This window comes from Pundamilia nyererei, unplaced genomic scaffold (assembly GCF_000239375.1).
Source record: "Pundamilia nyererei isolate P.nyererei 1_Seehausen unplaced genomic scaffold, PunNye1.0 scaffold00142, whole genome shotgun sequence".
NCBI lineage: Eukaryota > Metazoa > Chordata > Actinopteri > Cichliformes > Cichlidae > Pundamilia > Pundamilia nyererei.
The window spans coordinates 741,573-765,697 of record NW_005187543.1 but is presented as its reverse complement, the minus strand read 5'-3'; the positions used below and the strand labels follow the sequence as shown (position 1 = coordinate 765,697).

The 24,125-nt window shown below is 41.8% G+C and overlaps 1 long non-coding RNA gene across 2 annotated transcripts in view; it reads left to right on the top strand.

Annotated features, from left to right (window-relative positions):
• LOC102201644 (uncharacterized) overlaps positions 1 to 24,125 on the top strand; it is a 46,498-nt gene that overhangs the window by 1,447 nt on the left and 20,926 nt on the right. The window lies entirely within an intron of this gene.

Here is a 24,125-nt window from a genome sequence, read left to right as displayed (position 1 = left end):
TATATATATATATGGAATGTAATTGGATTATGTTGAACCTACAGGTCCATGTGATCACCCAACTGATAAACATGCTCAAAATAGCGTGAGATAACCTGCTTTGCAAGTTGGCATGTCCATCTTTTACAAGCCTTGTGTGACTTAACGGCATTGCATTCATAATGGGTGCTGTGTGTGTGTGTGTGTGTGTGTGTGTCTTCCTTCATTTGCTGAAGCCTCCACTTTCACCTGTCTTCATCTTTCAGTACCCAGTCCTCTCAATCCCACGCACTTCTGTAGCAATGAAGAATTTCTCCTGTTGTGGTTGTGGGAGGGCACAGAGCTCCACTATATGTCCGTATACAGCTTAGAGCACCGACTGAGCACCCCTCTGTCCACACACACACACACACACACACACACACACACACACACACACACACACACACACACACACACACACCACCTCTATTAAAAATCTTCTCCAAACAAGACCCCCTTTCTCCACTGAAGAGCGACCCTCTGTCTAATGCCAAGTGACTCTCATGGCCAGCATTGACGGTGGGACACTTGCTTCACAAAAGGAGCTGAAGTGTCAAATAAACTCGGTCAGAGCCCCCGACACACAAGAATTCCTTTATCTGGCACCCTGGGAGGCAGACAAAGACAGACTTTGTGTCAGTGAGCAGGCCTTGACTAAACACTGGGGCTTTTTTCCCCCTTACTCCTCTTCTCACAACTTCTGCCTCTTCTTCCTCCGCCTCCTTTTGTTATTTAAACGGCAAAGCGGGAGCAATATCTGACCCCGGTTGTCCAGCATCTGTCCTGCGCATGGCCAGCATCACCCCTTTTCCTGTTTAAGCCCATCAAAAAATAAAGATGCTTAAATGGAAGCCCACGAGTGATCGGATAGACATCAAAGCAGCCATGACGCTTCAGCAAGTGTATTTCTTTTTCTGATTCTTTTGTTTATGTTTGTCATAGCTAAAAATAGCAGGAATTTGCTTTCTCTCAGTTTTCTGTGCTGTCATATGATATGTTTGTGGTGAACCACAGCAAAGAACCATATACACACACCGGGGCAAGACTTAACAACCCTGTATTTACTCCAATCAACGTTTCAGGAGGACCTTGTCATCACTGGCAATTGAGTTTCAGCTTCAAGTTGATTTGTGTTGTCGGGAATATAATACGCTAATCTAGTTGTTTCTATTTAGTAAGATGCAGCTGATGTTTATTAGACGATTAACACCAGTTTACACTCCCTGAATATAAATGTCACCTAAGCAAATCAGGGAGCGCGTGCACGGTTTCTACACTGCGGTCTGAAGCACATTACATATCTAATTACTAGTGATGGGAAAGGATCTCATGTAGCTCCCCATGCTCCTCACAGATCCTCATGTAGCTGTGACAGCCATGTGCATCAGACCCCTAAGAGTGCTATCACAGGCAGATAGTCCCGAGCACCATGCGGTTAAGGTAAACGGATAGAGTTCATGTGGTCGAGCGTGTTAATGGTGTGTTTATGAGCTTAAGCTGAGTGGTGATTTATCATGTCTAAACTCAAGGCCTACCTCAGCTCCCTGGCCCCCGATTGAGCTCACAGGGTGACAACACGCACTGAGCAGCATGACCTCCTGGTGAACTATGACTCAATGTCATGACTGCTTTTGACCACCGAAGAGAAATGGAAGGCAATAGGAACAGTTGTTATTCATTATTACACAAACGGCCCTCAGGATTATCTCATCCTGTCCTCAGGTTCAAAGCTTAAGACGCAGGAAGACATCCTTACATCATTAGTGTCAGATAACGACTTAATGAGCTCGAGAAATACCAGTCTTAAAAGAAAATGCTCCTGGTATCTTTTTATGTAGAGCACCATTTAAACTTTTGTGTGTGTGTGTGTGTGTGTGTTTGAATGGGCCCTAAAGTTTGTCTGAACAGGAGAACTGTCATTTATTAGTAGTGCAGGAACAATGGGGAGCTTGTCTCCGGGGTGGTGGGGGCCGGAGGGGGGGGGGCAGTGGAGCCAGGGGAGGGTGGCCTGAGATTGGGCAGCAGCCTCTGACCAAGAACAAGCCCCTGTCTGATGGAGAGAACTGCTGACCCTTCCTGAGTAAAATGGCACCTTTGTTTCGAGGTGTATGTGTTTGTGTCTATGTGTTTATGTGTGTGTGTGTGTGTGTGAAAGGGAGAAGGAGAGAGCTTTTGAAAAGCTGGAGCGCTTTATAAAGTGTTTTTCTTCTCAGGGCTTTTGGCAATTGTGTCTCCATATGTGCTGTCTGGTGTTTAAAATTTTGTGGTAGGAAGGTAGGAAGAGAGCGCAAACTGAACTGACACAGCAGCTAAACGGTCTAACATCATGTCATGTTTTTCTGAACGGTCCTCTCGTCTTGCTCACAGTTTCAAATTCGCAGAATATTCTGAAGTTTAGAAATCACGAAACGTCCTTCAAGAGCAGTCACATCAGAATGTGTACATAGCTTTTGTTAATAACACTGATAACACCCTGATGCTCTGACACCAGATCACCGCCTTAGATTTATTAGCTGTTTTTGGCGTCTTTTAACAGTCTGTGTGGTGCTTTCTTCCTGTAATGATCTCTCATAAGGGAGAGAAGTTGTTTGTTTTAAACATTGGGGTAAAGAAAAATTAAAGGGTGCAGAGAGGAGGTGTAAATGCTGGTGGGTAATGGCAGCAGATTGCTGATTTCCTAAAGGGAAACCACAACTTAGAAGGTGGCTCGTGTGTGTATATTTGCCTCAGGGTGGTGTTATCCTGGTGTGGGAGTTACCAGGAAGTGTGAGGCTGAGAGAGGCATCCAGCCTGTGCTTAGGTGAGAATGAAGAAGGCTGTTTTAGAGGAAGTAGCAAACCTGGGTGGAGGGGTTTTCTGGAGCGATGCCTGGGAGGTATGACACGAAACCTGACTTCTTTGGTTAAAAATTCCCAGTGCACTTTGTGTTTACCCCTTTTGAAGTTACATAGCTGTCATATAGCCTGTCACTTCCTGTTATGTGATAAAAAACGGTATGTTTCCTGGAACTGTAATTGTGATCCTACTACCCCGTGGGCTTTTTACCTTTTGTGCATAAGAAAAACTGCACTGACCTCTGCAGGAGTATAGAAGATAGAGTGTCAGCCCAAATGTTAAGACCAGAGAGCAAACAGTGAAAATGCTCAGCAGGCCACATTACAGGGGCACCTCTGTCAGCACGGGCAGACAGCTCTCCATTCTCACAGGATGCTCTACGTACCTCAAACTTGTCCCAAAGAGGAACGATGCTAAATAAAGACTCTTACTTTAATAGTAAAACTCAAATACAAACTGATAGTTTGCAGTGTAACAATGATGACACTAGTTTAAAATGCATTTCTTTTAAAACAGACTTAGAGTGGACTTTCAGGTGCATTCTTAACCGTCCTTGTATGGAAAAAAAATCTGATCGAGAGTTAGAAATACTTTAAATTCCTGACATTTCTCCTTCAGTTTTCTTGCTCCTGTTTTGGAAGGAAAATTCCTCCCTTTGTGTTTTGCTCTCATAAATGTCACATTCCACTGAACCTGTGACCACGTTCCTCCTTTACTTTGCTGGGTGTGGGTTGCCATGGCTGTGTTTCAGCGAGTCACACCTACATAAGTAAGACAGAGTGGGTTTCCTTTCTTTTCCAGTTCGGTCTTTCATTCCTCTTTTCTTTTCTTTTGTCTCCAGTCGGGAGGATAAAGGAGACATTTTCAGTGTGAAGAGGAGCGTGAAATTTCCTGTGTGACCTCCCTGGGACACAGCAGAACACCAGGCTCCTCAGACCGCTGTTTATGTGTGTGTTAAGTCATGTGCTCGTGTTGGAGATCCGTGCAATTGTGAAAGCTTTTAGTTCCTTTAAAAGAGATTGAATGTCGTCAACTCGCAGTCGTCTCCACATAAAATGCTTGATTAAGGTTGATTGTTTGATACCTTTGGTTTTCTTGACGCATAGAGGCTCATTGCTGAATTCAAATTTTAGGCCTGATAAGTAGGGGGGCAGATGCTGAGCAGGCCAGTGTGTTGTGCTGTCAAACTATTACTTTGAGCCCTGATAGACAGGGAAGAATTTGCTTGCCAGTGTCACTGAACAGAGTCACAGACTTACCGCACCAAAGTAGTTAAATTGACTGCAAGCTGTCCTCTACTTGGGCTGTCATCAGAAGGCTTCAGTCAAATAAGCAGAGCCATTCATGTTTCCCAGGGGACTGATTTATTTTGTTATCTTACATTGGCTTAAAATGAAATCTGGGCTTCATAGGTGTGATGTTAGTAGTCGTGTAAAATAACACTGAGAGAATTGCTGTGCTGTAGTGCCATCTGTAGTCAAGCTTTCGGATTATCTTGATGCATGCCTTACATTCTGCTGCACTCTTGTGGTTAATGTGTGCAACAACATAATCCTGGTTTTCTGGCCTGCATTTCTTTCTGTGGCCACTTAAAATGTGTGGTGCTAATTTGGAACTTTACTCCTACCTCCGGCAGCCAGCAGAAGTGGAAGGGTTGCATCAGGGATGGCATCCAGTGAAAAATCTATGACACAACGAGCTTGCAGATCTGTTTGCATCCCTGTGGAAGAAGAAGGTTTATCCCTCGGGAAATTAGTTTTCATTAGGGTTTTTTTTAAGCTTTGTGGTGGTTTTCTTAGTGCCTTTTATCCAGCGAATTATGATCACAATATCTTCATTTATTTTGAAGAAAGAAAATCGGGGTTTGAAATCAAAGAGAGATTAAAAATCAATGACAAAATCACCATAATTACTAGTTAAATGTTTTTTTTAAGGAATTCAAAACATTTCACACGTCTGTGATTTTTTTTAATGACTTTCAGGAGTTATGAAAATCTCAACAATGGCATTGTCACCTTAACTGATTAAAACTTCCAGTAATTCTGGCTCTCCAAACTACAGCTGGAGAGATCACCCTTTTTTGTTCAGACAACTTTGGCTTACTATGAGTTAGCATGCTAACAAACAACACTTAGAAATTAAACTTAATAAATATTTTCTAGTGGCTAACAACTTGAGAGTCTTTGATGATATCCTCCTACCCTTCTACCCTCTTTGATCACGCTGTGTGCTGAGGGTTCCAGAGTAGTAGGGGAGTACATGTTGAGCTGCTGCCATCAGATATGACACTGGGGTCCAGGTATTACTCATGCTTTGTGGGCCTTATGATTTGGGTGCCCCCTCGGGCACTTTGTGCTGTTTGTACAGCGTGTGATTAATCACCCACCACCACATATATATTTAAATGTGCAGGCTGCACTGAAAAAAGGGGGCATTTACAGATTGTGCGTTCATCTATAACATGTTCTACTTTTCATACTGTTACCTTGGTCTCCCATTGTAATGTACACTGACTACACTGAATCTATCTAATGTTCATCTGTCGTAGTAGTGTAAAAATCCATCTTTGAAATCTGATCTTCTAATTTACAGTGCTTAACAAATTTATATGACAGTCTGTCATAAAAAAAAGGAAATCTGTTAAAATCTTGTTTGAAACTAAAAGTTTTATTGTTTTTATTAAGAAAATGAGACAAACTTAAATTTGTTAAGCATTGCAAATTTAATTTTATGTCACAAGCTAAATAAAATGTAAATAGAGTCTAAAAAAATGATAAAACATAATAAAATAGTTAAAAGAAAATTAAAAAATATCATTTTGGGGACACATTCGCTTGCTCTCTTGTTTTTCTGTGCCTTGTGACGTCCCCCACACACTTCCTTGACTTCACCACTAGAGGTCACAATTGGATCTTTTCTGTGGGGTTTCTCAAGGTCCCACTTTCTATTTGTGTTTTATTGTATTATTAAGTGTAATTAGATTACATATGTCACCTGTCACAGTAGATAAGCATGTTTCATATACAGTTATTACACCTCGCTGACTCTTCTGCCCTCGGTTTAACTGTAAATCACAGCAGAGCTTTCTTTCCTCTACTACAGCACAGTCATTAGTACAATATGTCCTCTACTGCTAGAGGTTGACTTTTTTTTTATCACTAAAAGTGTTTTTAATATTTTTATACTTTTATACTTACAAATGCTTTGAATAGCATTCATTCACATCCTTCACTTTTCAATTTGTTGCAGTATTTGTAGAATGCAGTGCTGGAAGCTTCTGGTCTTGAATCTCCTGGTTGGCTGGGCCTTTCATTGTGGGTTTACGTGTTCTCCCTGTGGCTGTATGGCTTTCTCTTGGTGCTCTGGTTTCCTCACACAGTCCAGTGACTTGCTGGTGATTTTACATTGGCTTTATGTATAGATGGAAGAGTTTATGGTGGTCATGTCTCTGCTTTATCCCTGGGATTGACTGAAAACTTTTCCAGGGTGTAACCTGCAGCTTGCTCTGTGACATCTTAGATGGGCTCGAGTCTGCATCCAGCTGACCTAACCTAAGATGGAGAAGGTTTAGGTTTGCTGTTAAGAAACTGAATGCATGGCTAGATTTGCAGTAGGTTTCCATTGCTGGTCCGGGTACATGCGACCACTAGGTGGCAATGTGGTAACATGAAATGTGGCTCTTTGTCTGGAAAATAAAAGCTAGGAAAGCTACTTTGCATGTTGCAGTGAACCTGTGATCTATGGAGTAATGGATATAGATTGGCGTTATTATCTTCTTATTGCCCCTCATTCTAGCTCATCTCCCTTTGAAGATCAAAGTGGCCGTGTGCCTCTGTGTGTACCGACACCGATAAAATCAGAGTGAAGTTCAATAAAGTTCACTTTGTACATCTGTCTCCCATGACCCTTTTCCAGCCCTGCAAGTTGCTGTCAAATTACAGGAAACTCAAATATGCAGCTTTTTTGATTACTGCTATCAAGATAATCTGAACGATTTCAACAAAGTTTTAAATACCTGATAATTTGATAAAGTGCTGAAAAAAACAAAAACAGCCTTCAACGCCCACTCTGTCCTTTAGATTTAACAACTACTGAGCAATCAATTCATTCATGTACTTCAGCTCTGCTATAAACTTCAGACATTAACGAACAGAGAATGAATGAAGCGGAGATAAAACTGGCCTACTTCAGGAACAGGTGGGGCAACTTATGACAAAGTGACAGCACAGTCATTAGTACAATGCAAGTAGAGTTTTCATTCCCACGGGTGTCCCATATGCATGTGTCTGCGCAAATTGTGTGTAGGCCAAAGTCATACTTTGGTCTACACATCTTGCAGCTTTTGCATATTTGTAAAGGTGAAGTTTTCCATGTCCTCTTATTGTGTACATCACATTGTTGTACGTTGACCAACTTGCTTTAAACAAAACAGGTTTGAAACTATGCAGTTTTTCAGGTTAGATAAACCTGAAAAAGTTTGAGATTAGAGATGGAAAAGAGTGTCATGGGAACAGGTTTTAATCACAGGAGGATTTTTATGTGACCTTTTGGCCCTGTAGTGTCTTTGACGTGTCTCAGAATGTCTCTCAAACAGTCTGTGCATTCATTCTCAATGCAGTGTGTGCACATGTGCAATTAGACATTTACTGTTGCATGCATTTGTGTATATGTAAAGTGTGTGCATTTTAAATGCAAAGCTGCAAGTCATGCACAAATGCACTATATCAAGTCATCCATAATCTACAGCCTATCAGATTTCTCTTTTTGAGTATGTCAGTCATGGAACTTGGACCTTTGACACTTTAAAAAAAAAGTTGAACACACACACTGAGATATGCAAAGCCTTCTTAACTTTAGTCATATTTCATGTACTGTAGGTCCCTCTTATCGCCTCATTTCTTTCTCACCAAAGCCTAAATACATTTCCAACCTGCGGGCTTATCAAAGCTGTTGACCATTCATATCTGTTCTTGTTGCATTTTCCATATACTTTCTGTTTATTCTCAGTGAAAGTGCAAACTTGTACTGCCCATATTTTATTTTCAGGTCTTTGTGGAAAGCTCGCTGACAATCGCACCTGAATTAAAACTCATTCATTCTCAGACAGTTGCTGTATACAACATAAGCAAATGATTGCAACTCTGCTTTCAGCTGCTTATCTTTCCATCTCTTCTAAGCTCTCCAGAATTACTCATCTCTTCATAATAATCGATCACTGAAATCCTTCAGCAGCTTTTGATAACAGCTACTGCAGGCTAGCAGAGCTCAGAACCTGACCCGGCGTGTTCGAAACTGTCAGGCAGGAATCTTAGGAGCTCACTTGCCTTTACGGTAAAGATCTGTGTTTTTCCCCAAGCTGTTTACTGCAGACAGTTTGTTGAGGCATGGCAGAGCTGCCGAATGAGCAAGTTAGGGTGGAGCTTTGGTAGCGATATGAAGGAGGAAGTCTGTAGTGTATTTTTATGTGCCTGTCTAGTCAATGGCTCAGGTAAACCTCAGTCTACTGTTCAAGTTAATCATTGATGCCGGAGTTCACCATCTTTCTCTACTTTGTAAGAGGCCAAGACTTTAGGAAAACATTTGTTCATTAGCTGCATTTTTTAGATTTCAAACCTCAGAAGGTTGGCTTTTGCATTAACCACATTTTGCAGCTGGGCAGTAAAGAATTACATTTCTCTGTAGCTATTTATTATTGCTCTGTGCCGTGGCTCCTTACAGTTGATTTTAAAAGGGGTGTTAAGAGCAGCAGCTCCTTGACTGGCCTTTTTTGGTGCACATAGCTTCTTTTTTTATTTGTTAAACTTTCCAGCAGGTCACCTCCACACAAGCCCTCCCTGGTATAACACTGGCAATACCTCAGTTTAAAACCAGGGGAAATCCTACCACAGTAAAGTACTACATCTTGCCCATCTGCTAATGCTCTTAATGGCTTCTGTAAAAGCACGTAACACTATTAACAGAGCGAGAGTCTAGTGCCCAACAGGTAGCATAGGTGAACTAGAGGCAGACATGTACATGCACACAAAGACACCAGCCCCTGCATGCAGACACCAGGTTAGCACTGGTGCATGTCTGTTGTGAGCTTGGCATTCAGTGTGGTGTAAGGAGAAAAGTTGGTGTGAGGTTAACACACGTTTGTGTGTGTTCCTTCATTTGCTTACAAAGCCAGTCCTCCTTCACTGTAAACTCTGCCAGCCTAGCTTCTTCCAGACATCTGTCTCTCTCTCTCGCTCGCTCTCCCTGTCACACACACATTCACATGCCTTCCCACCTTCTCAGTAAATCCCCAAGTCTCAACAAGCTGCAACTTGAAATCCAACCCCCGTGCACCACAATGTGTGCATATAAAAACAGGTAATACGCCTTCCAATATAATTACAAATGTGACAATGCTGTGCTCTATTGTATGTAGATAGCGTGCTTTCTTTGTCTCGTAAAGCAAGGGGAGGTCTGTGGAAGTATTGATCGTGGTCACAGCAGACAATCTTAATGGCTTTGAAGACAAGGCAGAGGTCATTCAGGTGAGGCTGGCCCTCTCCCAGAACTGTGGCGCCATGCAAAAGATCAACTTCACTGAGCTCTTGAGGGCTGAGTCGTGTACAACCGGGGAGGAGAGGCAGAGTTTAGATTGTGAAAACATTTTGGAAAGTTTGAGTAAGGTGGCCAGGGACCTAGCGGCTACAAATGGCAAGCTTGGCTTCTGCCAGTTGCCAGCTTATCGCTTTTAATGATGTTAGAGAGCGATGGTCAGTCCCCCTGTCTCCTGGGTTTCTGTGTCCTTCATGCCTGCCAAGGCAATAAGAATGGCAGCAGTACACCAATAAAGCTCCACATGGTACTGATTGAGAAGTATTAAAGCTCACATTTCCTAAATCTTTATGATCAAAGAAATTCAGATATGTCCAGCACATTTGGTCATTTTTAAGTTGAAAATGGTTGCTTACTTCAAATGCTTTTGTGTAAACTTCTTTAATCGTCAGATTTCCGAGAGATTTATGAAAATAATCAAGATTCATGCTAGGACTTTTTTCATTTTCATTGCATTTATTTCATTTCTTTTAGTAAAGCTTTTCGTTTCGGGCACCGCAGGTCAGATTGGTTTGCCTGTAATTTCCAACCTGCCTCCGTTCCTCCCCTGTCCTCTTCTCTTTGGCTGACCTGTTTTGGAGGGAGCTCCAGGGGTAGCATTCATTTAGGAGTCAGATATAAACAGGCATTAAAAAGCAGCGTGGTCTTAATTAGCTGAAGCTGCTCATATGTTTGGTGTGATTGTGTAATGTTTATATTTCAGTGAGTGCATGCTGTGTCAGGCCACAGTGCTAATCACCTATCCTTAGTTTTATTGCCCCGTGCGATGTTGTAACGATGCCGAAGCGAGACAAGCGGAGAACCCTCACACGGAGACAGAAGATCGATGGACGAATAGTGATTTTAATGACTTATAGCAACGAAAAACAGCTGCTGTTGTGGCATCAATGTACGTCATCTTGCTTTGTAGCAGCATCATGATTACACGATCTCAAAATGTCTTCCATAAGGGTAGGTCCAGTGCGATTATGCAAGTTGGTTTTAAGCATAGATAGGTCGTGTGTGTGTGTGACAAAACAGCACCAAAAATGCATGAAATAGATTTCTTTGTGCAGCACTGTGTTCTAGTGGAACTCAAGTAGAAGTCTGTGAGAGCAAATGGTACCTTTCTGTGTGGGAGGACCAATCCTCTCCTCATCAACACTTCCTTATCCTAAACAAAGTTCCAAAACATCATAACTGTCTTGTTTTCTAGAGAAGTATCTGCCCCTTTTGGTGTACAGTGAAGCAATGACATTTGGCTGGGTCATAAAGGAACTACAAGAGCCATAAAACACCTTACGATGTCTGGCTTTCTGTAGCCAGGTTATTAAGCTGTAAAACCCTATTGTAAAAATCGAGATTGAACCGATTTATTTAAGGAGAGCGCTGCAAAGATGAAAAGGGCCTTACTCAGCCATACTTTCATAGATGTACAGTGGGCTTGGTTTGTGCCGGTAAGCACACAGGAAAATTCTTTGAATTCCCCGGCCTCACACCCTCGCTCTACTTTTGCCGCCCGACAGCCAATACCGCTGGCTACATGTGCTTGTTTGCGGCACATTTGACGTCACGGAGGGTGTAATTAGCTCCTCGGGTTAAAAAGATATTTTGCTTTATAGTTTGTACATTGGACTGAATCTGTAGATAAGAGAAGCGGCATATGGGAATATGCACTTTTAACCTTGTAAACACTTGCACATAGACACATGAATATTCAGCTCCTGTGTAGGTGGGCCATATCACACCATCTGACCATACTGGAAGACGTCCACAAGTCTGAGCGCACCGCCTCCCTGCTCTTTTCCTTTGTCCCTCATCTCGTCGATCTATCTTTCTATATTTGTGTCCCAGACCCAGACATGTCCATAAATAAACGGGGTCTCCCTCTCCTCAACCAGACCCAAGCCATGTTTATGTTTGGGCCAGTGTTGGGGGGGACCATCTGGACCACTGGGAGTGTATCACCACCTTTCTCTGAGCTCAGGTGGAATCAAGATGTGCCGCCAGCATAACAGACTAACACAGGCTAAAGACATAGTTGGGCTTTTGAGATGTAACTTTAAAGTTTTCCTCGAGTACTCCCTCCCACTTTTAGTATTTTACGATCATCATCCTACAGTGAATTAACTCATCTGTTAAATACTTTTTCATCAATTATATGAGGACACAGTTTTAATTTCAGAAATAGGCTATTTCCTCCCATTCCTGCTCTATTCTTATGCAAACTTCTTAAAGTCAGGATGATTTTTAAATATTTTTTTCAAATTTCTCTCACAACAGACAGTTGATGAGTTTTTTTTGGTTTATTTGGTTTATTTACATTAGCTGGATGTGGTCTCCTGGTCTTCATTTCATTTGCTCCGGGAGCCAGGCTATTAAAACTAATGAACACTTATTGCCCTGAGTTGGATCCTGAGCGACTTGCTAAACATCCCTTCTGTAGCTGTTTGTTTTACTTGTACCTGATTATTCAAACAGAGCAGTAAAACATGTGCCCGAGCCTTTGCCTCTGGTCTTTACAGGTACTCTCATAAATAGCCTGATCCACAAAATGTGATTGGATAGCCAGGGTTTTTGTTTGAGTAAACATGGGTGGGCTTCACTTTTCTTCACTAATCATCTTGGAAAGAATCCCAGTGTTTTTAATGCATGCACTGCATGCACTATGGTGTCCTGTGTTTTCAGGTATCTGCGTGTAAAATCGCTTTTTTTCTTCTCTGTTAAAAAGCAGAACTGTTTAATGCAGAACATTTCGTAGTTTTATTAACTTTTTATGGTCCTTGTCTTGTTGGAGGGAATGACAGATTTTCTTGGTATGCACTAATCAAGACATCTGCTTTGCAAATGTTGGGGGACATGGAGCCTGTTCTTCAGAGCTTAGCTGAAGCACAGTTTGATGTATTATGATGTTTAATAGTGCTGAGAATTACAGTCTAGAATTTTATTAGAAAGCCTGCTACTTTCAGTTTGTTCAAAAGTAGCATACGGCATTTGTCTTCTTTGTAATATTCTGATAATTTGTTTCAACAGCTTTATTTATTTTTTGGTTTACAGCGCTTGAAAACACTCAACACCTTTTACCTTTAGCTGGTTTCAGCTTTTCATGCTTGATTGCTTTAGAATTGTTTGCTGATCGCCAGGTGTCACACTGAAGTTTCTTGCACTAACCGACAGATGCTCTAGAAAAGTGTGCGTATATGTGCGCCTATGCCCATGTGCTTATGTGTATTTGTGTACACAACAGTTTGAATTTGTCACTGCCAATCATTAGTGGAAGTAGAGAGAGAGAGGGGGACTTGGTGACTGACACATGAAAGTGTGTATTTTTTTTCTCTTCGCCGTGACCTTTGTGCTGCATAAATCAGCCGGAGCAGCTCGGGTAATGTTAAGGGGAGGAAAGGCGCGTTCTTCTGACTCTTCTCCTGACATTTGTGGTTTTTAATATGATATGTGCATACAGAAAGTGTGCTCAAATAAACAGCGTGTAAAGTTTCCCGTGTCTGTACCAATCTGTCAAAAAGAGATGGGGCTTGACTTTCACCCCCCTCCCCAAATCGCCCTAACCCGACCCCTCCCACTACTCTTACAGCTCTTGTCATCCCCCAGGTGGAATTTCCCTGGAGTCAGCACAGGCTATTTCTACTTGTTTTAACCTAATTAAATAATCCGAGAAGGCATGCCGCTTAACAGCTTCGTTTTTTTTTCAAATACAAGATCAAAGGAATGTGCATAAAATGACAAAAAAGAGAGCGTATAGATGTAGATGAAAAGCATAGGAGAGGCAGAGATGGACACACACACTTTTCTAACTTTTTGTTACTCACATTACCCTTAATGATGAAGCATACATTAGCATTTTATGCAGAAACCTTATATGGTGAAATTACAAGGTAGGGCTGCATAAACTGCTACATCTAGGCCAAGGCAATAGTTCTGATGTTCTTGTATTAGATTTCACTTAACATGCTCTCATTGTAAAATCTGTAATTAAATATAGAACACAAGGCGCCACACCTATAAATCTAGCACAATTATAAAAGCCTGTTTTGGCTTGATGCTCGGACTCCACCTACGTCAGCAGTGTGGGTGGCACTTGGCTACTTTGTGTGTGTGTGCTCACAGGTTATGTACTATATCAGTCCCTGTTGTACTTAGTCATTCTACAGATTTGCTCTAAAGAGTTTGGAGATCTCACAACAGCACGAAACCACCTTTTACAACTCTACTTTCCTTGTTTGTGCTGAAGATCATGAACCACGCTGGCACCTCGGCAAACAATGGAAAGAACAGATTAAAACATTACAGCATAATGTGACGGCAAAATGTTTAGTGCAAGAATGGGCCCTGCAGCTGTGTAAAATGACATAAAGAAACAGAAAGTGGGGCCAAGCATTGTGGGAGAACATCGGAGACAGGCTTTTGGAAAGGCCTTTGGGTCCTCGGAGTGTCTTAACTGTAGCTGCTGGTGGAAGAAATACTGAATCCTCGCTGCAGGGGCCTTCCTCTGTTCTTTCCTGGAGAGAAGGTGCCCCCAAAGTGCCTGATAGCGCAGGTTTTTCTTGGATGCCTAACAAAGTCTCTTCACACATCTAAAGATGTATTTTTATCAGAGCACAGATGACAGGGGTAATCCTTTGGTGTGTTGCCACCCCCAACTGTCCGTCTACTTCCTCTTTTTGTTTTGCTTTCACTCTCTTCTTTACCCCCTCTTATCAGCTAATCCCTCCTTGGATAGAACGGTCAATTAAGGGACTTAGTTGATAGAAAACAAGACCATTTTGGATGCATGGAATGTGTGAAAATGTAGTGAAAAGAAGGGTTGTGACTGGTCCTCCAACCAAAGAAAAGAGGGAAATTGAGCTTTTTGCCAGGGTTCATTTACTAAAGCATAGTCTTTGTTGCCTCTGAGAGCTAAGAAACAAACTTCTGAATAGTTGAACAAAAACGGAGTCGAGAAATCTCACATCCTAAGCTCGTTTTGTTACACAAGTGGGTTAGATCGGGAATTTCAGACGTCATTATCAGGCACTTTTATAACTGTAGCATTACATTGACCTTAGCATTCCTGACCTTTGATGCAGAAAAAAAAAAAAAGAAAATTGCCCGGCAATGTCTTTCAAAGCAAAAGCACATGTACACGCATGGTTTCTGATCTGCTTACTAAGATTAGACATAAATGACCGGGATTATGACGCTGTAGAATATTATGGTTTAATACGGTTTTAGAGCTCAGGGCCATCTACTTTCGTCTAATTCAGGAAAACATATTGCACAAGACTGGTTTGATTAGTAGAAGCCGTGAGTTCCCATAAACTTTAAGCTACAACTGCTAACCTTAAGAATGAGATATACCTGTAATTAAAAAACTCTAAAACATTTTTTTAGAGTTACTCGTGTTCTAAACTGACAACTAGCAAACCTTTTTTCTTATTATCCCACACTTATCCCACACTTTTTAGCCGTGCAAACATATCTAATGCGCCCTCTTTTTTTCAGCAAATAGCATCCCATTACAGCTGTGAAGTTTGAGATGCAGCTGGGGGTGAAAGAAATGTTTTCTGTGTACAAAACATAAACGAGATGTGCTTTGAGCACAGACTCTGTGCTGTGCTGCTTGGGGTGGAGAGAAGAGGTGAAGGAGAGGGAAGGGTGGGGGTAATTGGCACATTAAGGAAAAGGAATTCAAAATAAATTTAATCTCCCAATCCCTTTCACCCCCCCCGAGAGGTTTACAGTGAGCATGCTCTGTCTTGTTGTGAGACACAAGGAGAGCACAGAGCACAGAGAGAGTGAACCAGAGATGAGGAACGTAGAGAATGAGGTTCTGATCGAAGTAATAAGCTGGCTTCCAGTCAGAAGAGGCAACTTTGAATAAAAATGTCTGAGTTGGTTGTGCCATTTTTATGTACGTGTGTGTGAAGTTGGACTTAGCATCTGGCCAAAGATTTGCATTTGTTCTTCTACGCCATTTCTCGCACCACCTCACACAGTTGACTACTGCCATCAAGCCTACACACTACACAAGCCCACTGCAGTATCTGGCAACATGTCAAGAGCGGTACAAGTTTTGGTATGTAGTTCTTAGGTTGGGAGATTCTGAAATCACAAATAGAGAGAATTAACACTTTTTAAGCACAAATTTTCCCTTTTGATAACTTCTTTTTTTCTTTAAAAAAAAACCAAAACTTCTGGTGAAATGCCCAAAGCGAGGCTGTGTCAGCTTGTGAAGCGCAGAAGCCACGTTAGAAGGCCTGCTGGATTTTATTGTGTGCGGTTTGGGCTCTTACAAGGACATATGGTGTGGCATATTTTTTTATAATGTAATCATTCCTCCTCCTGCAACAACACTATTAAAACTGTCTGCATGCTGAGGCAAGAATTCAGTCAAGGACCCTGCTGACCCAGACACAGCAGAGTATAAACAATGCTGCTAAGGCTTTAGCAGCACACATGAAAGCACACACATTACCACACACATCATACATTGTCAGTACCCAAAAGCTGTTTATTTCTGCAAATTGTGCAGCGGTTCACTGCAGCTGTTTTTTTTTCTGATTTTTAAAATCTTTACTTCAGATTTGGGTCAATGCTGCATACATACAAACTCCTCGCTCCAGTGGTTTTTATTAGTGCTCTGTGTTTATTTTACTCAAATGCAACCCGTGATTTGCGGAGGTTAGTCATCTTCCGCTGCCGAGGAAGGACCGAGAGGTCACCTGGAGTTCTTTCATTCAGAAGCTGTTTGAGTGACACTGATCTGGCTTTCAGGTAGTAAAGTTAGTTGACACGGTTGCACAAGCCTATCATTATGCCTTCTCTCCATTTTGTCAGTATATAGCCCTTTTGTCACACTCACGGTAATTTCTACGTGTCACATGTAGTTCAGAAAATAATAATACTAATTTAAAAAAAAGCCAACCAAAAAAAGTATATGTATATACAGTATATATCGCGGCTACTCTGTTTAACTTGATGCATTTTAATTTGTTTGAAAGCTACTTCCTGTATAAATGACACAGCTAACAGGCTCCTGTGTGTCACAGGAGACTTGGCGGCATGATTGAATGGGATTGTCTTTGCTCTGTTCCGCCATCTCGTTAGGGGAAATACACCAGCCCGGATTTCAGGGTGCTGACAGCCTGATTTGGTGTGATGGGTTGCCCTGCGCATGAACATGCCATCCCCTCGGCTGCTGCGTGAACACTGCGCTCTGTGTTGATGGTGATGGCAGGCGCGCAGATCATCTTTCCAGCAGAAGCAGGAAGTGAGAATTGGAGGGTTCCTGCTACCAGGCCCCTTCTTTCCTCCCGGTACTACACCAGGCCAAACTGAAACCATGTGTGTTCTCACCCCGTGGACCTCCGCATACAGCCAGCCTGGCTGCCCGGCTGGCAAGTGATGTGGTCTTTCTAACAACATGTGATCTCAGGAAGCATTCAGCCCCTCCCCCTTCCACTATTGTTATTTGAATCCCGTCTCTGTTTAGCTCCACTGGGGTCTCTTGGGGAAAGTGGTAAGTGATTCCTCCCTGTGTCCAGACTCCAAAGAAAAACCCCTCCCCTTTTCAGCTTTCATTCAAGGTTAGGCACACGATGGATGTGATTGGGGAAGTACAGTAGTCTGTCACCCGGCCCAAAGGTCATTTCCTGCTGCCACGGGTTAACTAGGAGCAGATTAAGAAAAATGGCTCAGACTCACAATGACAATGGAGGAAGTGAAGCCCTGATAATTACGTACAATTTATTTGTAATCACATAAATTGATCATTTTGTTGGCTTGTATTTGACAGGTGGAAAAAAATGTCAGTTGTAAAATGGAGAGATTTTCAGGATGCACGTAGCAACTTCTGACACACCTCTCATCTAATAAGCACCTACTGTATGCCTTTACACGCTGAAGAACACAATATAAAAATCCCACTTTCAAGCTCAGTATAAAGGTCTTGGATTCAGTCATGTAATTCAGCACAAACATACTGTATTTTTGCTGTGGACTGTGTCTTCATTGAAGCTTTTTTCTAAGCATTCAAATTGTGTACATTGTCATCAATCACAATATTTTAGTCATGGCGACATGCTCGGGCATGGGAATACTCCTGAAGTGAGGTGTTTATGTTGATGGAAAGTGAGGGTGTATGGGGCTGATTACTCGAAACACCCGTCTTTTCTCTCAATCCTTCCAATTCAAACGACTGTTTACTGAAAACATTGGCTGATGAGGGGATAATCTGTCAAAAATATACTGCACAGTGTGCACTCCTTCATTGTTTGCCTCACTTTCTCTCTCTCTCTCACTGACTTCTGTTGCTCTTGCATCTTTAGGAAAGAAAAAAAAGGCAGATTTAATCAATGCATGCAACTGACTCCGTGTGCAAAGCAAAATTAATGGAAACAAAATCTTTTTTGTTGTTATTGTTGTTGCATTTAAAAAAATCATATTCTTGCAGAGTTGCTGCGCTGGCATTCCTGCTACTCCTGGTCTGTGAGAGATTGTTCGGGCCTTGCCCCTGCCGCGTTCCACTCCTCTGTCTCATGTGAAAGTCAGCTCTGACCAACCTCCCATCTCTCATTTTTTCCTAATGAGACAGGCATTGTAGGGACACCTGTGGACTGCCATTTCTATTGAGGGGGGTTGAAGGATGGGGGTGTGGTGTGGCAGCTCTGCTAGCTTTTAATCGAGACGCGTTGACTAATCGCCCAAGGATTAGCCTCTTAGACAAGGCCTCTTTCATTCTGATACGCCATGTAGTGCAAAGACTCCACTTGGAGATGCAGAGGGTGGAGGAGAGTACTTTTTTGGGGGTGGATGGGGGAAGTGCAGATGGCATACTGTACCTGGGTGTGCTTTGTTTGATCATGCCTGAGCCCTCTGCATTTACACACACACACTCACACATACACATATATACAGACACATACTCGTATCCTGAGGCTGGATCTTTTCTCCGTCCTCTAAATGGAGACAGCTCTGCATATTTCTCACAGCACTCACCTCCTCTGTCTCTACCTTTGGTGAAGTGGAGTATATTTACAGATGTCTGCCCAAAAGCTATAAAGACATTCAAAAAAGTGGAGCGTTATTGATTTGTGAGCAACAAAACCACCTTGCCACGTCATGCTTTGCTGTGTTTTCACGCCTGTTACAAAGAAACATGCACACACATACATATTTGTGCAGTTATGCTCTGACTAACATTAAGTTTAGCATGCCGTGGATTGGTTGTGTAAGTGTTAGTGAGTGTGGACAGTGGACCTGTATATTGTTGCATGTTAATGAAGCAGAGAACGTTTATTGAAGCTCTAAGGGCCAAAATTTGCGACTGATGTTACCCAGATCCATTTGCTGTGTATTCTAGGAGATCATTTATAACACACAGTGTTCTATATACATGTGCATAAGCAGCATGCTCATGCCAAGATATAATGAAGGCAGAGAGAAGAAAGCCTAACCTTGCTGAAGACCATTGCAAAGAGGTGCAAAATTGGTTGTCCTTTAAGACAGGTAAAAGAAAGCACACGACTCTTTAACCTTCAATGTGCAGCAGCAAATTTCTACTTTTAGCCAATTTGTACTTTATACAAACCTCCAATATCTGTAATATATGGCTAAACAGTATGCTACAATTTCCTACAGAAAGTTTTGTCAGTCTTAAGAACATTGGCACTTGAGATAATTTGCTTTTGGTTTCTGGGATTAGAAACTGGTAAGGTGTGACATGCTGTTTTTCTTGATTTTCCTTCTGCACAGTTTGCCTGTAAAGCTTGTGAGTTTCAGCTTTGACATACCTATCAGAACAGGTTGCTACACACTAAGCCGTCTCTGACTAGGACATAGTGCAGAACAAGCGAGGGCCTAACACAACTCTGTTAATGTGACAGAAGATAAAGGGGGGCAAACATTACAGCGATCCGTGTCCTTTGAAAGAGTTTGTTGGGGTAGCGCATCCCGGCAGCCTTCTTTGATTGATCCTCTGATTAACCCTGATTATATGATGTGTTTGCAGAGAGAACCCATTAAACAGCAGGCTGTGATCTTCAGATATTTGCCTTTTTTTCTTTTCTTTTTTTTAAGGTGGTATATGGGCACCAGGTGAGCTGAGCCGTGTGTACTGTGTGTATTGTTATCCACGTTTACTTAGTGGGTTTATATGTTCTTTCACCTGTGTACACTCTCAAATAACAATGGCCATCATGGATGAGGAAATCTACACGAGGAAGGCATCACATTTAAAATATCAGGTTTAAGGATTCATAATTTGCTATTGAAACTGTATGAGAGAGTTCATTTCTTCCATTGAGTTGAACTGTTCAACTTATCTGATTCCATTTCTCCAAACTGTTTGCTTTAGAGTACATACTGTGGCCTGTTGTTTGTCTAGTCACAGGAGCAGCCTGGATGTGGCTGCCAACTGGGCTCTGCAGGTTGTGTGCTGGTTCGCTCACCTTGTGGGGAAATGATAACGAAGGAAATAAATTAAATAGTACTAAAACATTTGCGGTTTGGGAGATAGAAAAGTGAGACAGATTTTACAGCAAATGGGAGGTGCAGGGCAGAAGCTGAGGCTGCAGGATATGAATAGGTGTGTGTGTGTATGTCTGTTTATGTATGTGTGCGTTAAAAGGCTGGTTTTATGAAGGAAAGGGCTGGGAACTAAGTGTTTGGCCCTCCAGGTGTGTGCGCCGGTGGTTGTTAGGACTTGTGAGGCCTTCTGCGGAGGTGGCTACGTGACAGTGGTAATGATAGGTTGTGGCAGGTGAAGACATGAGTGTATATGTGTATCTTGCTGCAGGCAAGTGTTAGCTTGATGACAAACTCATACACACACACACAAGCCTGTGCACACAACAATGTACCTTATATCAGACTTCATATCCCACGCAGTGCAAGCAATTAGATGCATGACATCAGGACGAGTAAGCACTTGCCAAGTGAGGAGGGCCAAGTTCTTCAGTTTGGGGTCAGATAATCCTCAACCAAGCAGCTCTGTCTGATATGCAGGTGCTTAAATCAGGTGGCTGAGAGGTCAAGTTCAGGTTGAGGTGTAATTTAGCTGAGAGAGTCAAGTGCTTCCTGTCTGATTGTCTTTGACCCGTTGACTTAACAAGTTGAGCTGTGTTTTTAATTTTTTAGGCGTTTATACTGAGTAAAGAGTGCCAAGTGTGTGCATATAAACATATAAGTAGTGTTTTGTTCAGTTGAGAATATTTGCATAGTTTTCATGTGCACCAAATGTGCTTTAATCGTGTATCTAATCTATAGTGTGTGCAGGTAAGAGTGAAAGCTACAGGGTTTTTGTTGTTGTTTATTTGGTTTCAAAATGAAGAGTGACCAATATAAATCCATATATTAAGTCTTCAAATATTCAAAGGCAAAACTATGTCTAAAAAACACAAACTTGGGAGACTATGATTTATAGGATCATAGTCAGTATGAGAGAGAAGCTCATTGCAGCTTTTGTGCTCGTGGGGTTTGCACCATATCTACTTATCTATTACGTCACCCAAGATGAAGAGTTTTAATTGCGCATCTTCTGCACAGGTGCTTTTAGAAACAATGGTAGTCGGATAACTGAACAGACTGCGTGGACTGTGTAATGCACTCATTTTCTTTGGTATAAGCTTTCTGATCAACACAGTACATCCTCTTAAACACTGAGCTAAGATCTGCAGATGTTTAAATTAGCTTTTTTTTTGACGACAGACACATACCTGGAGCTCATTAAATGTAATATGCACTGTACTACACTCTCCTGTCATTTACAGTAATGTATGAAGATAATAGCGCTGCTTGACAAAGATGCTCATTGTTGCGGCTTTGCACCAAGGCCTTGCATCTTGGGGAAACAGAACTGGCTGCGGCAAGTCCCATCACACAATAAAGCTCTCAGGAGGACCTTTTCATCCCCACGGCGTTCCACAATGGTCTCACCACTTTGGCCGCATCCGTTTGCCCCATTCTGCGCATCTTTCTTCTGTGATGTCGCAATATGTGAAAACACACATATGCGCTCGCAAACACACAGGAAGAAGAGAAAGAGGATAAGCAGAGACAACAGGCGAGCTATTGTCTTGTCGTACATAGGATAGGCTCAGAACTGCTCATGTCTGCATGTCTGTGGTTTAAGATGGTTTAGTTCCTAGTGGTGTTTGCCAAGATGACTCTTCAACGTGTCAGCTACCATTTAGTTTATTGAAAGTGGGAGATGTAAAGATAATGACACGAGTGAGAAATGATTTTAGGCACCTCTCGAGTCATCCTCAATGGCAGCTTTCCACATTCCATCCTCAAGATAAAAGTCGTAAAAATAATAGTCTGACAGATAAACTCCGGGGAATCACTGGTTTGTCTCAGAGGGCTTTTGTCCACCAAGATCAGACCCCCTTTGTCAGGTGCATGTGTATAAGTGCTTGTGAGATTATTTTTTCATTAAACTTTCTATTATGAATCAGAGTCTAATGGGTTCAAAGACATCAAGAGGATATTTCCTGCTGTCTTACGGCACAGAGCTACTTCAAAGTAATCCAACTGTTGACGGCAGCTGGTCTTCTTTGGACCTCCGACTTTGTCCTACTGTATGAAGAAGCTATTGTCATTCACAACTGTACATATCCCCCACGCACCGCAGTAGAAAGTTTTATGCTGTAGACAGTATTAAGCTCCCTGGAAAGATATCAAAGCTTCCTTTTGCCATCATTTACTTCTCATTGTTTCTCTTCAATCCATCTCTTCTCCCGTCCCAAAGACTGCAGTGCCCAAAGGCAGTATCAGTGCTTATATTTGTGATTTTGTTGGCAGAGGAACAATGCTTCAGTTTAAGCAGTGCATTCCTGATTATTGACACACTGTGGTATGGCGAAGGATTAGCGAGTGCCTTGGCTTTCTGATTCTTCAGCTTTGGCCCACGAGCTACACCTGGGTGTATCTATGACAACAGGCTTCACAATGGACAGATATTTCACCACCAACCGGTTCGACAGAGAGTCTGTAGCAAAACTTGTCGAAGGAGTGTCGCTTGAGAGGAGAAGAGGGAAATGTTTGCTTTATATTACTGACTGTGGCTCAAAGTGAGCCTGTTTAAAGATTTCTAGGAAATAGGAATTGAGCTGTCACCACTTTAAAATGATAATCATATAATGTGTTTTCTTTTTTCTTTCCTTTTTTTTTCTTTTTACAATGTTCTATCTTGTGTATACAGTAGAAATAGTTTAGTAGGGTGTAGCTGGTGGTTTATAGTTTTTGCAAGAGGAACTGGTCCTATTCTGACAGCCCTGATTACCTGTGTCCGGCTATCCCACATGTGGTCTGTGGTGAGATGGCCTGATATCTGGAACTAAGGCATTATTGTTAGCTAACACTGAGTTTGCTGAGGGTCTCCTTCTGACTTTCTCTCAGTCTTATTGCTAGGAGGCTCCATAAGCATCCTGGAAAACACTTCCACTGACACCATGGGCTTAGGTGGGAATTGGCTACTTGGTTTTGCAAAGAAACATTAAGACAATGAGAACCTGTGTTGTTTTGCATTATCAAGGGCAGAGACTGTAAATGTAGGGGTGTCGTGAGAATTTTTGCATTTAGAGTAAACACAACAAAAATGACTCCGTTACCCTGGAGACATTGTGTTTTGGGGTTGTATGTCCATTTGTCCAGTTTTCCATCGTGCTGATGTTAATATGTCAGAAAATCCTGAAATGAATGTGATTCAAGCAGGCACAAAACCAAGACATCTTCGGCCATAAATAAATTGTCAACATTTTGAATTTCTGCAATATTTCTCACAACTGTTTAATAGATTGAAATTTTAGCAGCATCAGTGCAGTGTGGCATCAAGGCTGTCAGCTTATGGCTCTACTGAGATGTTATTGAAACCCAGGTTGCTTTGATAGCGGGCTTCTGTAAGTTTTGGATTGAGTGTTTCTCATCTTGCTCTCGACAATACTACATACATTCTCTATGGGGTTCAGGTCAAGCATGTTGTGTAGTCAGCCAAAGACAGTAATAATATAGTCAGCAAATCATTTGGTTGTAGTTTTGGTTCTGTGGGCAGATGTTAGAGTGCTGCTTTTAAAGGAAACTGGCATCTCCATAAAGCTTGCTAGCAGATGGAAGCAGGAAGTGCTTTAAAATCCTCTGGCATACATCTACGTTGATTTTGGACTTGAAAAAACAGGGTAAACCAGCAACCAACAGATGACCTTTGTATCTGTCTCTTTCCACACTGTGTTCAGAAGCTAGGATCTTAATTTCCAAATAAAATGCAAAATATAATTTCATATGAAAAGAGGACTTTAGACCAGCAACATAAAATATCTGTGCATGGTGGCTCTTGATGCATTTCCTCAAACTTGAAATGGAATATTCTAAGAATTTGAGATGCACAATTTCAGATTTCTGTGAGCTATAATCATCCAAAAATAATACACAAAACACTTGAAACATAGAATATATTCAAATTCACCTTTGATAATAAAATTCTGAAATAAATTAACTTCTTGTTTAGTTTTGTTTTTTCAAATGAACTAGAGACTAGATTCATTTTACGAACAATTCAGAGTATAAATGTAAACACGGCTTTCCCCCCATCAGTATGGACTACAGATATTTAATCTGACAGCTGTGGTTGCATTCCTGGAAAGAAAAAAATATCTCCATATCATTTTAATAAACAAGTGTGGGAAACATAATGCTCTCAAGCTTTTGAG